The following is a 14,406-nucleotide window of genomic DNA, read 5'->3' as shown; positions in this document are numbered from 1 at the left end:
AGAGGGTGGGTGGGGTTATGGATATTGGGGAGGGTATGTGCTATGGTGAGTGCTGTGAAGTGTGTAAACCTGGCGATTCACAGACCTGTACCCCTGGGGATAAAAATATATGTTTATAAAAAATAAAATGAAAAAAAAAAAAAAAGATATGTCTCCAAAGACAAAGGAAACAAATGTGAAAATGAACTTTTGGGACTTCATCAAGATAAAAAGCTTTTGCACAGCAATGGAAACAGTCAACAAAACAAAGAGGCAACCCACAGAATGGGAGAAGATATTTGCAAATGACAGTACAGACAAAAGGTTGATATCCAGGATCTATAAAGAACTCCTCAAACTCAACCCACACAAAATAGACAATCATATCAAAAAAATGGGCAGAAGATATGAAGAGACACTTCTCCAATGAAGACATACAAATGGCTATCAGACACATGAAAAAATGTTCATCATCACTAGCCATCAGGGAGATTCAAATTAAAACCACATTGAGATACCACCTTACACCACTTATAATGGCCAAAATTAGCAAGACAGGAAACAACTTGTGTTGGAGGGGATGTGGAGAAAGGGGAACCCTCTTCCACTGTTGGTGGGAATGCAAGTTGGTGCAGCCATGTTGGAAAACAGTGTGGAGACTCCTCAAGAAATTAAAAATAGAGCTTCCCTATGACCCTGCAATTGCCCTACTGGGTATTTACCCCAAAGATACAGATGTAATGAAAAGAAGGGCCATCTGTACCCCAGTGTTTATAGCATAACAAATAGCATGGAGGACAAGGGGAGTTAGAGAGGAGAAGGGAGTTGAGGGAAATTGGAAGGGGAGGTGAACCATGAGAGACTATGGACTCTGAAAAAGAACCTGAGGGTTTTGAAGGGGCAGGGGGTGGGAGGTTGGGGGCACCAGGTGGTGGGTATTAGAGAGGGCACGGATTGCATGGAGCACCGGGTATGGTGCAAAAACAATGAATACTGTTACGCTTAAAATAAATTTTAAAAATGATTAAAAAAATAAAAAATTAAAAATGAAAAAAATTATCATATGGTTTCACTTATTTGTGGAGCATAACAAATAGCATGGAGGACAAGGGGAGTTAGAGAGGAGAAGGAAGTGAGGAAATTGGAAGGGGAGGTGAACCATGAGAGACTATGGACTCTGAAAAACAATCTGAGGGTTTTGAAGGGGCGGGGGCGTGGGAGGTTGGGGGAACCAGGTGGTGGGTATTGGAGAGGGCACGGATTGCATGGAGCACTGGGTGTGGTGCAAAAACAATGAATACTGTTATGTTGAAAAAAATAAATTAATTAAAGAAAAATAAAATCTTAAAAAATTGTGAAAAAAAACCCGATACTAGCTAATAGGATGCAACGGTGAATTAAATGTATTATTCACCACAACCAAATGGATTTATTCCTGGGCTACACAGGTGTTTAAATATCAAGAAATCAATTGATACACCACATTAATAAATGAGAGGATAAGAATCATATGATCCTCTCAATAGATGAAGAAAAAGCATTCAATTACATACAGCAACTTTTCTTGATAAAAACCCTCAAGTAAGTAGAAATAGAAAGAACATACTGCAGCATCATAAAGGTCATATACAAAAGACCCACACCTAGTACCACCCTCAATGAGGGAAAAGCTCTCAGTCAGGAACACTACAGGGATATCCACTTATACCACAGTTGTTTAACATAGTTCTGGGATTTTTTCCATCAGGAATCAAAAAGAAATGAGAGGCATCCAGATTGGCAAGGAATAAGTTAAATGTTCACTCTTTGCACACATGATACTCACATAGAAAACCTGAAGGACTTAAAAAAAATGTTAGAACTGATAAAGGAGCACAGAAAAGTCACAGGATACAAAATTAGTGCACAGAATCCTGTTGCATTTCTATACATCAATAATGAATTAGCAGAAGGAGAAATAAAAGAATCAATCTCATTTGTAATTGCACCCCAAATGCATAAGGCACCTAGGAATAAACCTAATTAAAAAGGTAAAAGATCTTTACTCTGGTAACTATAGTATGCTTATGGAAGAAATTGAAGAAGACACAAAGAACGGGGGTGGGAGTTTGGGGGAGCCAGGTGGTGGGTATTATGGAGGGTACATATGGCATGGAGCACTGGGTGTGGTGCATATACAATGAATTATGTTATGCTGAAAAGAAATTAATAACAATAAAGAAGTGGAAAACATTCCAGACTCATGGATTAGAAAAACATATTGTTAAAATACCTATCTTTCCCAAAGCAATCTACAAATTCAATGCAATCCTTATCAAAATAGCATGAGTATTTTTCACAGAACTGGAACAAACAATTCCAAAATTTATATGGAACCAAAAAAGACCCTGAACAGCCCGAGTAAAGTTGAAAAAGAAAACCAAATCTGGAGGTATCACAATTCCAGACTTCAAGCTCTATTACAAATATGTAATCATCTATACAGTATGGTATCAGCACAGATACAGAAATATAGATCAGTGAAACAGAATAGAGAACCAATAATTTACTCACAACTATACAGTTAACTAATATTTGACAAAGTTGTAAAGAATATCCTATTAAAAAAGATAGTCTTTTCAACAAATGCTCTGTGAAAAACTGGACAGCAAAGATGCAGAAAAATGAAACTGGACCACTTTCTTACAACATACACAAAAATAAACTAAAAATGGATGAAATACCTAAGTGTGAGAAAGGAAATAATCAAAATACTAAAGGAGAACCCAGGTATCAATCCCTTTGACATTGGCTCTAACAATTCCCTGTTAGACAAATCTCAGGAGGCAAGGGAAACAAAAACAAAAATGAACTATGGTGACTTCATTAATATAATATTTTTCTTCACTGCATAAGGAATAATCAACAAAACTAAAAGGCAACCCATGGATTGGGAGAAGATATTTCTAAATGATATATTTAATAAAAGTTAGCATCCAAGATCTATAAAGAACATGTCAAAGTCAACTCACCAAAAATTTAAAATCCAGTTAATAAATTAGCAGAAGACATAGATAGACACTTTTTCCAAAGAAGACACAAATACCTAACAGACACATGGAAAAATGCTCAGCATCACTCATCACCAGGGAAATACAAATGAAAATCACAATGGGATTCCCCCTCACACTTGTCAGAATGGCTAAAATTAACAAGTCAGGAAACAACAGATGTTGACAATGATGTGGAGAAAGTGGAACTCTCTTACATTTTTGATGGGAATGCAAACTGGTACTGCCACTTGGGAAAACAGTATAGAGGTACTTTACAATGTTACAAATAGAGCTACCTTATGACATAGCAATTGAGACTATTGGGTATTTATCAAAGGTATACAAATATATTAATTTGAAGGGGCACTGGCACCCCAATTTTTATAGCAGCAATGTCCACAATAGCCAAAATATGGAAATAACCCAGATATTCATCGACAAATGTGGATAAAGAACAAGTAATATATATGTATATACATATACATATATATATTTCATATACATTATATATCATATATATCATATATTTCATTTCATATCTATTCATTATATTATATATTCATTAATATTCATGCATATATGTATATGTATATCGGCCATCAAAAAGAGTGAAATTTTCCCATTTGCCATGACAAGAACGGAGCTAGAGGGTATTACACTAAGTGAAAGAATTCAGTCAGAGAAAGAAATATGCCATATGATTTCACTCATATGTGGAATTTAAGAAACCAAACAGATGAACATAGGGGAAGGAAAGGATAAATAAAATAAGAGGAAAACCGAGATGGAGGCGAAACATAAGAGACTCCTAACTATAGGGAACAAACAGGTTTGTTGTGCAGGAGGTGGGGGAATGGGGTAAGTGGGTGATGGGCATTAAGGAGGACACATGTTGTAATGAGCACTGGTGTTCATATGGAACTGATGAGTCACTAAACTCCACCCCTGAAATGAATACTATACTCTATGTGAACTAACTTGAATTTAAATAAAATCTTCAAAGGAAAAATAAAAGTTTTGTCAAACAAAGAATCTTCTTCAGCCCCTCCCTTGTTCAAGAAAAGAAGAGCGATATTACCCTTTTCTTTGAAAAATATAAATGAATTTTTCTTTGCTTCTCCTTTTCCATCAAAGAGAATCAAAATCTGACTAATTTATTTGCAAAATAAATCTGGTTATTAAAGTTGGTCTGATTATTCATAGAAGTGCAGTAAGAGTAGTGACAATCCTTGTAGGTCTTTTGAGGGTTTTATTTTTTGATGGAACTTTTCATAAAACTGGATTTTATAGCATGTTTTGCATGGAACCCTGGGTATAAGGCATAAACAATGAATCTTGGAACACAAAAAAATAAAATGAAGTTTAAAAAATTGGATTTTATAGTTTCTTAAGGATAGGAAGTCACACCTAGAACTTACCATTAGATTTTGCCCACAAAACCTATTTGGATAAATTCCTCTCTTGAAGTTTCCAAATATGCCGATGTTCATGAGTGTGGCAAACAGTGACATTTATTTGTGCCTTACATATCAGGGAACCCTTTATGACTATTATGGGCTGTTTTTCCACCCTCTAAGAGTAGCCTAGTTAGCATTGGCTCCTTAAAATCAACCTTAGTCGTTTAAAATTTTCTTGTCATATATTAACTGTAGTGTCATAAATCTAAGAATATTAGGAGTTTCAAATTCTGGAGGGTTTAGTTGAGGGGGAGATGAATTGTTTAATCTTAGGTAACAGAAACACATTTTACAAATTCTGTAACTTACACATAGATTAAAAGAAAAAAAATCATGTCCTAATTCTAAGAAAACCAGAAAAAAATTGCAAGTCAGATATTTTGAAGATGGCAGAGTAGGAAGGTTCTGAGCTCCCCTTGTTCTATGGGCATACCAAGGCAACAGCTACATTTATACAACTAATTCTGAAAATGACCTAAAGACTGGCAGAACAGAGAACCCACAGCTAGTTATAGAGAGAAGACCACATCAAAAGGATAGAAGGGGTGAAGGCACATTTGGGAACCAACTCATCACCATGATTAATCACAAATGGGAACAACAACACATGCACAAGTAAGCAAGGAAATTGGACCCTCTATAGGGCACTCCCAGCACTAAGGGTCTGCACTGGGAATGTGAGTTTCTGTAATGTCTGGCTTTGATGTGGAACTTGACTCAGGGAGCTTTAAAAATTCGCATCACCTCCAGGAGAATCTGAGGCTGATAGGAAACCAAGTACCTGCCATTATTGAGATAGCAAACTAAATAACAGCCTGAGACACAGCAAAATAGAAGCAGTTTGACATGTGTCTGGGGTATACATTAAGTTTATTGACTAATGTGTGCTGGAGGGGCAGGAATCTGCAGGAGATTTGTTCAAGAACAAAAGTGATAGGGGCATCATTTTTCCTGCCCTTCCCCAGTTTAGCTAGCCAGAGGTTTGTGAGAACCAGTTCTAACATTCTGCATCTAACTTTGTAGTACCACATGCCATGCTCCAGTGTTACCCTGCAGACCCACCTCACCCAACCTGCCTGCCTTGACATCATTCCTCCAATTTTCTTCTCAGTTCTCACCACACTCAGCAGGCAGCCTTGCCCTGGACCAACACCACTGTGAACTGACTTCCACCCTGTGTATGTGGGTTAACCACACAAGCCAGCACACTGCAATTCCTATAGCCATACTTCTTAACTGGTCGTACAGGGAGCAAGTTCTGGCCTTAAGTGTACCTGCAGCTGTAGCAGAGAAGCTAATTGCTTACAGCCATACTGAATGTGAACCCTGCCCAACAAATGGCCCATGGCAGCAGCAGACAAGTCTCTCAAAAGTGCAAGGGGGCAAACCCTGACCCTCTCCCATAGCAGGCAAATGCAGGTCATTGCAGCCAACTAAGCCAAATGGAAGAGTGGCTCAGCTATAATAGAAAGGCATACACAGCCCACACAGGGGACACTCCTGGAGCACCTGGTCCTGGTGCTAGAGGGTACTGTATTATAAGGCACCACATGATCTCTTCTACACAAAGTCACTACTTTGAAGACCAGGAGACATAGGTAAAGTACCTAATATATAGAAACACACACAGACAGAATTAGACATAATGAGGAGACAGAAGAAAATATCCTAAATGAAAGAATAAGACAAAAATCCCAGTAAAAGGGCCAAATGAAACAGAAATAACCAATAAGTCTGATAAAAAGTTTAAAGTAAGGTCATAAAGATACTCACTGGACTTGAGTCTACTCTTTTGAGTGGAGAAACTCAGTGAAATCTTCAATAGAGAAATGCAATATATATATATATATATATATATATATATATATATATATATATATATATATGAACCAGGCAGAGCTGAAGAATTCAATAACTGAAATGAAAAGAAAATACACTAGAGAGAATCAACAGCAGATTAGAGAATGCAAAAGAATGAACCAGCAATCAGGAACACAGTGTAAATAAAAGCAACCAACAACCTGAATATCATGTAGTAGTAGTAGTAGTAGTAGTAGTAGTAGTAGTAAAATAATAATAATAATAATAATGGAGAATAGGTTAAGAGACATCTATGATATCAACAAACATAACATTTGCTTTATAGAGATTCCAGAAGGACAAGAGAGAAAAGAGAGCAGAAAACTTTTTTATTTTTAGAAATGACAACTGAAAACTTCCCAGATATGGGGAAGGAAACAAACACCCCAGTACTGGAAGTACAGGGAGCCCCAACAAGGTAAAGCTAAGGAGGACTACATGAAGACATTTAATATTTAAAATGTAAAAACTTATTTAATCTTTCCAAAGTTACAGTCAGAAATTGAGGTTTTCCTGTAAGTCTTATGTAGCCACAGCTTTACTACATTTTATACTCTTCATCTATATTAGAAGAAAAGTACCTTCAATGTTATAAGGAAATATAAAGTGCTAATAATACTATCATTACAAAATAAGGATAATATTTTCTCTTTCATAGAACCATTGATAATGAGATAAGATCATGTGGAGCCCTTTTGAATTTCAAAAAAAGTTGGATAAACACAAGGAACAGATGGTTAATCACCTATATGAGAAAGAAAATAATAGAATACTTAAATGTAATTTAAAAAAATCACAAGTTACATTGCTGCTAAAATTCTTCAAAAATATTGGATTATTTTAACCTTTTCTGTGTTTTTTTTTTTTATTTGACGGAGAGAGAGATCACAAGTAGGCAGAGAGGCAGGCAGAGAGAGAGGAAGGGAAGCAGGCTCCCTGCTGAGCAGATAGTCCGATGTGGGGCTAGATCCCAGGACTCCGGGCCACGACCTGAGCCGAAGGCAGAGGCTTTAACCCACTGAGCCACCCAGGCGCCCCACCTTTTCTGTTTTGATTGTAAATGAAGTTTACATACAAATATTGGTTGGCATGCGTGACCTTCCAAATTAAAGGGACTGTGCATTTGTTTGTTCCTAAATAAATAAAATAAAATAAAATAAAATGGCAAAAAAGTGATGTTAAAGAGTTGAATTTTAGAAGTATCAAAAGAAAATAAAATTACATACAAAGGAAACCCTATAAGATATCATCTGATTTTTCAGCAGAAAATTTATAGACCAGAAGAAAGTGGCATGATATATTCAAAGCACTAAAAGGAAAAAGGATGTCCACTTTCAATATATTTATTTAACATTAGTAGTGGAAGTCCCAGCTATAGCAGTCAGAAAAGAAAAAGAAATAAAAGGCACTTGAATTGGTAAGGAAGAAGTAAAACCACTATTTGCAAATGACATGATTATATATATATATATATATATATATATATATAGAGAGAGAGAGAGAGAGAGAGTTGATAGATACTATATATATATGACTCCACCAATAAACTATTAGAGTTAATAAATAAATATTTTAAAATAATTTTAAAAACTATTAGAACTAATAAAGAAATTCAGTAAAATAAGAATACAATATTAATATAGAGAAATGTTTCATTTCTATACACTAATAATGAAGTAACAGATAGGAAAATTTAAAAAAAAATCCATTTTCAATTGTCTCTAAAAGAATAAAATAGCTAGGCACAAATTTAACCAAAGAAATGAAGACCTATATCCTGAGCACTATAAAATATTGGTGAAAGAAGTTGAAAACAATACAAATAGAAAGATAAACCATGTTCATGAATTAGAGGAATTAATATTGTTACAATATCTATACTACCCAATTAATAGCTAATTCAATGCAATTTATATCAAAGTGCCAGCAGAATTTTCCACTTAACTAAAAAAAATGATTTTAAAATTTGTATAAAACCACAAAGACCTTAGGGCACCCAGGTGGCTCAATTGTTAAGTGTCTGCCTTTAGCTCAGGTCATGCTACCAGGGTCCTGGGATTAAGCCCCACATTGGGCTCCCTGTTTGGCTGGAGGTCTGCTTCTCCCTCTCCTACTCCCCCTGCTTGTGTTCCTTCTCTCACTGAGTGTCTCTCTGTCAAATAAATAAAATCTTTATAAAAACACACACACACGAAGACCTTGGATAGCCAAAGTTAATACTGAGAAAGAACAAAACTGTAGGTATCACAATTCCAGATTTAAAGTTATACTACAAGCCTTAGTAATTGCAACTGTATGATACTGGTACAAAAATAGACATATAGATCAATAGGATAGAACTTAGGGCCCAGAAACAAACTAATGATTGTATGCTCAATTAATCTTTGACAAGATTATACAATCAGGAGAAAACAACCTTTTCAATAAATGGTGAAGGCACATTTGACAGCTACACAAAAAGAGTGAAATTACAGCAGTTTCTTTTTTTTAATTTTAATTTTTTATTTTTAAATTAAATTTTATTTTTTTTTCAGTGTTCCAAGATTCATTGTTTATGCACCACATCCAGTACTCCATGTAATACGTGCCCTCCTTAATACCCACCACCAGGCTCTCCCATCCCCTCATCCCCTCCCTTCCAAAACCCTCAGTTTTTTCCTCAAAGTCCACAATCTTTCATGCTTTTTCTCCCCCTCCGATTTCCCCCAATTCACTTTTACTCTCCTTCTCTGAATGTCTTCCATATTATTCCTTATGCTCTACAAGTAAGTGAAACCTTAGGATAATTCACTTTCTCTGCTTGATTTCTTTCACTCAGTATAATCTCCTCCAGTCCCATCCATGTTGATACAAAAGTTAGGTATTCATCCTTTCTGATGGAGACGGAATATTCCATTGTATATATGGACCATATCTTCTTTATTCATTCGTCTGTTGAAGGGCATCTTGGTTCTTTCCAGATTGCTGCTATGAACATTGGGGTAGATATGGCTCTTCTTTTAGCTACATCTGTATTTTTGGGGTAAATACCCAGTAGAAATTGCACCAGTTTCTTAATCCATACACAGAAATAAATTCAAAATGGATTAAAAACCAAGTTATGGGACCTAAAATCATAAAATCTCTGAAAGAAAGCATAGGACGTAATTTCTTTCACATCAACCTAGCAATATATTTATTGATTTATGGATATGTCTCTGGGGGCAAAAGAAAGAGAAGCAAAAATAAACAATCAAGACTACACCAAAATACAAAGCACTTCACTAAAGGGAGACCATCATCTAAACAAAAAGGCAGCCTACTAAATGGGAGAAGATATATGCAAATGCTATATCAGATAAGGAGCTCATACCCAAAATATATAGAGAACTTAAACAAGTCAACACCAAAAAACCCCAAAATAACTAGACTTTTTAAATGGGCAGAAGAACTGAGAAGTCATTTTTCCAAAGAAGACATAAACATTGCCAACAAACACATGGAAGGATGCTCAATATCACTAATAATCAGGGAAATGCAAATAAAAATCATGAGATATCACCTCACATGAGTTAGAATAACTAGGATCATAAAAACCAAACAAACAAACAAAGAAGAAATAACAAGTGCTAACGAGGATGTGGAAAAAAGGGAACACTTGTGCATTATTGGTGGGAATTTAAATTGCTGCATCCACTGCGGGAAATAGTGTAGATATTCCTTAAAATATAAGAAATAGAAATAATATATAATCCGGTATTTCCACTAAGGGGTATTCTCCCCTCCCACCAAAAAATGGAAAGGCTAATTCTGAAAGATTTATGCACCCCATGTTTATTGCAGTATTACTTACAGTACAAAGATACAAAAGCAACCAAACTGCTCATTGATTGATAAATGGTTAAAGAACATAACACAACAGAATACTACTCAGCTATAAAAAAGAATAAAATCTTGCCATGTGTGATAATATGGATAGATTCAGAAGGTCTTACACTAGGTAAGTCAGATAGAGGAAGACAAACACTATATGATTTCACTTATATGTGGAATCTAAAACATCAAACAAATGAACAAATGAACAAACAAACAGACTTTAAGTATAGTTGATATTATATAAATTTTTGGTATATGTTATATTAATTTTAGGTATATAACATGGTAATTCAGCAAGTTCATACATTATGCTATTTTTCATTGTGTGTGCAGCTACCATCTGTCCCGTACATGACTATTACAATATCATTGATCCTTCTGATGTGACATTTCTTCCTGTGACTTACTCATTCCATAACTTCAAGTGTGTATCTCCACTCCCCTTAACCTGTTTTGGCCACTCATTCACCCCTCTCTCCTCTGACAACCATCAGTTTGTTCTCTGTGTTTTTAGGACTAATTCTGCTTTTTGTTTATTTATTCATTAAACAAACACACTCTCTATTACAGAGCACAGAAGATGGCAGCTTAGGAGAAAGACCCTAAGCTCCTCTTGTCTTCTTATCAACACAACTAGATAACTATCAAATCATTCTGAATACACAAGAAATCAACCTGAGGACAGACAGAACAAACTCCACAATTAAAGGGACAGAAAAAGCCATATCAAAGAAAGTAGATATGAAGAGACACTGGGAGAGAAATGGATGTGGAGGGGAGGGAGGCCTCACTGAAGAGAAAGACAAGAGATAGGAGCACACAGTGGAATGCATCAGGACAACACTTCCCCAAAGCCATTTTCTGGGAAAACAGGAAGGGATGATTTGTGTGAGGTCTTACAACCAGTGGGGCTTGAAGACTAGAGTTTTGGAGGTCCACTGTCTTGGCCTGGATAGAGCTCTGGGGTCACTGTCTTACTCCTGGAGAGAAGCCTGGCAAAACAAAACAGAACATAGTAAAACAAACAAACAAAACAGAACAGTGGGTAAGTAGCATGGAAGCAGATACCTGAGGAACACCTGGGGCAAACAGGGAGGATAGTCCCTATTAGAGCTTGTCACTGAGAGGTGGTTTTCATGGAGATGACTCTCTGGGGACAGAGGAACCCATGAATTCCAATTCTTTTCTCCCTCACCTTAGCATAAGTGCAGATTCATCTATGAATGATAGCTCAGTGCAGACACTGGCTGCCTAGCCTTCTCACTCTAAGTCTCAAGTGCCTGTGGTCTGGTGCAATTCACCATTTTGATCAAATCTCCCTCAGTCACAGCATGGCAAGACCCTTACCAGGATGACTAGTGCAGACCCCTGCCTATACCATGTCCCTAAAGCCTGGAGTTTTAAAAGTCAGCAGCCTTGGTTGGGATAGAGGCTGGAGGACACTGTACTGCTCCTGGAAAGAAGGGGTTCAGACAACACAGAGGGACATGGTATAGAAATGGCAATCTAAAAAGCACCTAGGACATATGCAGGGGAGATTATTTGATTTTCTCTGAGTTCTTCCCTGGGAGAAAGAAGTACAGAGACGCTTCTCCAAGTACAAAGGAGCTAGCTGGCACCTTTTCCTTCCCTTGCCTCAACATAACCACAGAGCCACCCACCTGCAGTAAATACCACAGCACTGACACTGACTGCCTAACCTGGCCACACCTGGTCCCACAATACTGTGCTCTACCAGTGCTACCCTTTCAGGTCAATTTAGCCTCAGTCCCAGTGTGGCAGGCCCCTTCCACAGCAGATTAGCTGAATCCCCTCCCCACACCATGGCTCCTCACCAGAGAATGATACAAGACTTCTGTTCTAGTGGAAGTAATATCAGGTCTCATTTAACAAGCAGACCAGAGCACACCTAATTAAAACTTGGCACACTCTGACTGAGGACCATACATTGTCCAGTGCCGGCAAGGATAACCTCTGCAGATGACTGGCCAGAAGGATAGAGCAACCAAAACACAACAGCAAAGTGCATGCATCAGAGACCATCTGTGAAACACTGGCCCCTGGACAATAATGAAAGCCATAATCTCAGGAAAACATAATGGGCTTTTTTAACATAGAGAAGAAGACAAAGACAGACAAAAAATGAAGACAGAATTCATCCCAATTACAAGAACAAGATAATATCATGGCCAGAGATCTAAGTGAAACAGATATAAGTAACATGCATGGTGGAGAATTTAAAGTGACAATCATAGGGTTATTCACTGGGCTTGAAATAGAATGGAAGACTCCAGGAAGATGCTTCACACAGAGATAAAAGAGTTAAAAAGCAACCAGTCAGAAATGAAAAATATAATATCTGAGGTTCAAAACAGGCTGGATAAAATGAACACAAGGATGGAGGAAGCAGAGGATTGAATACGTGATATAAGAGATAGAATTAGGGAAAATAATGAAGCTTAGCAAAAGAGAGAAAGAAGAATTATGGAACATGAGAATAGACTTAGGGAACTCAGTGACTGCATCAAACATAATATTTATATTATAGGATTTCCAGAAGAAGAAGAGAAACAGAGGCAGAAAATTTATTTGAGGAAATAATAGCTAAAAACTTCTCTAAACCGGCTAAGGAAACAACATCTAGATCCAGGGGGTACAGAGAACCGTCATCAAAATCAACAAAAGGAGACCAACACCAAGACATATTGTAATTAAATTTACAAAATATGGTGGTAAAGAAAAACTGAAAGCAGCAAGAGAAAAGAATTCCCTCACATCAAAGGGGAGACCTATAAAGCTACTTGAAGATCTCTCAAGTAAAACTTGGCAAGCCATAGGTAGTGACATGATATATTCAACAAGCTGAATGGGAAAAATTTGTATCCAAGAATATTGTGTCCAGCACAGCTATCATTCAGAATAGAAGTAGAGATAAAGAAGAATGAATTCGGGAACACTGAAAAATTAAAAAAAAAAAAAAGATGCGGTATACATGTACAATGGAATGTTGCCATTAAAAAAAAAAAGACATAGAGATAAAGAGTTTCTCAGACAACCAGAAATTAAAGGAGTTTGTGACTATTAAAACAGCCCTGCTGAAATATTAAAGGGGACTCTTTGAGTGGGAAGGAAAGACCAAAAGTGACAAAGATGAGAAAGAAACAAAGAAAATCTCCAGAAACAATGACAAAACAAGTAATCAAATGGAACCAAATACATATCTACTAACAATTAATCTGAATGTAAATTCACTAAATGCTCCAATGAAAAACCCTAAGGTGTCAGAATGGCTAAAACAAACAAACAAACAAACAAAAAGCTATGTGTAGCATACAAAAGACTCATTTTAGAACTAAAGACATCTGCAGATTGAAAGTGAGGGGCTGAAGAAACATTTATTATGCAAGGGGATGTAAAAAAAAGGTCAGAGTAACAATACTTATAGATAAACTAGATTATTATTTTTTTAATTTTTATTTAAATTTGACTTAGTTAACATAGAGTGTAATACTGGTTTCAGGAGTAGAATTTAGTGATTCTTCACTTACATGTAACACCCAGTTCTCATCATAACAAGTGCCTACTTTGATATCCATCACCCATTTAGTTCACCCCCACACCCACCTTTCTCCATCAACCTTCAATTTGTTGTCTATTAACAGTTTCTTATGCTTTGTTTCCCTCTCTCTTTTTTTAATTTCCCTTTCCCATTTATTCATGTGTTTTTTTCTTAAATTACACATATAAGTAAAATCACATCAGGCAAACTATGTTTTAAACCAAAGACTGTAACTATAGATGAAGAATGTACTATTTCATAATAAAGGGGACTATCCATCTAGGAGATGTAACAACCGTAAATATTTATGCCCCCAATTTGGGAGCACACAAATATATAAAACAATTAATAACAAACATAAAGGAACACACTGATAATAATACAATAATAGTAGAAGAATTTAAGATGACATTTACTTTAATGAACAGGCCATCTAAGCAGAAAATCAATAAGGAAACAGTGGCTTTGAATGGCACCCTGGGCCAGATGGCCTTAACAGATATATTCAGAGATTCCATCCTAAAGCAGCAGAATATACAGCAGAATATACATTTTTTTGAGTACATATGGGGAATTTTACAGAATAGATCACACCCTAGGTCACAAGTCAGACCTACACAGGTAAAAAAGATTGAGATCATAACATGCATATTTTCTGATCACA

This window comes from Lutra lutra, chromosome 7 (assembly GCF_902655055.1).
Source record: "Lutra lutra chromosome 7, mLutLut1.2, whole genome shotgun sequence".
NCBI classification, from domain to species: Eukaryota; Metazoa; Chordata; class Mammalia; order Carnivora; family Mustelidae; genus Lutra; species Lutra lutra.
This window is presented reverse-complemented; position numbering follows the sequence as displayed.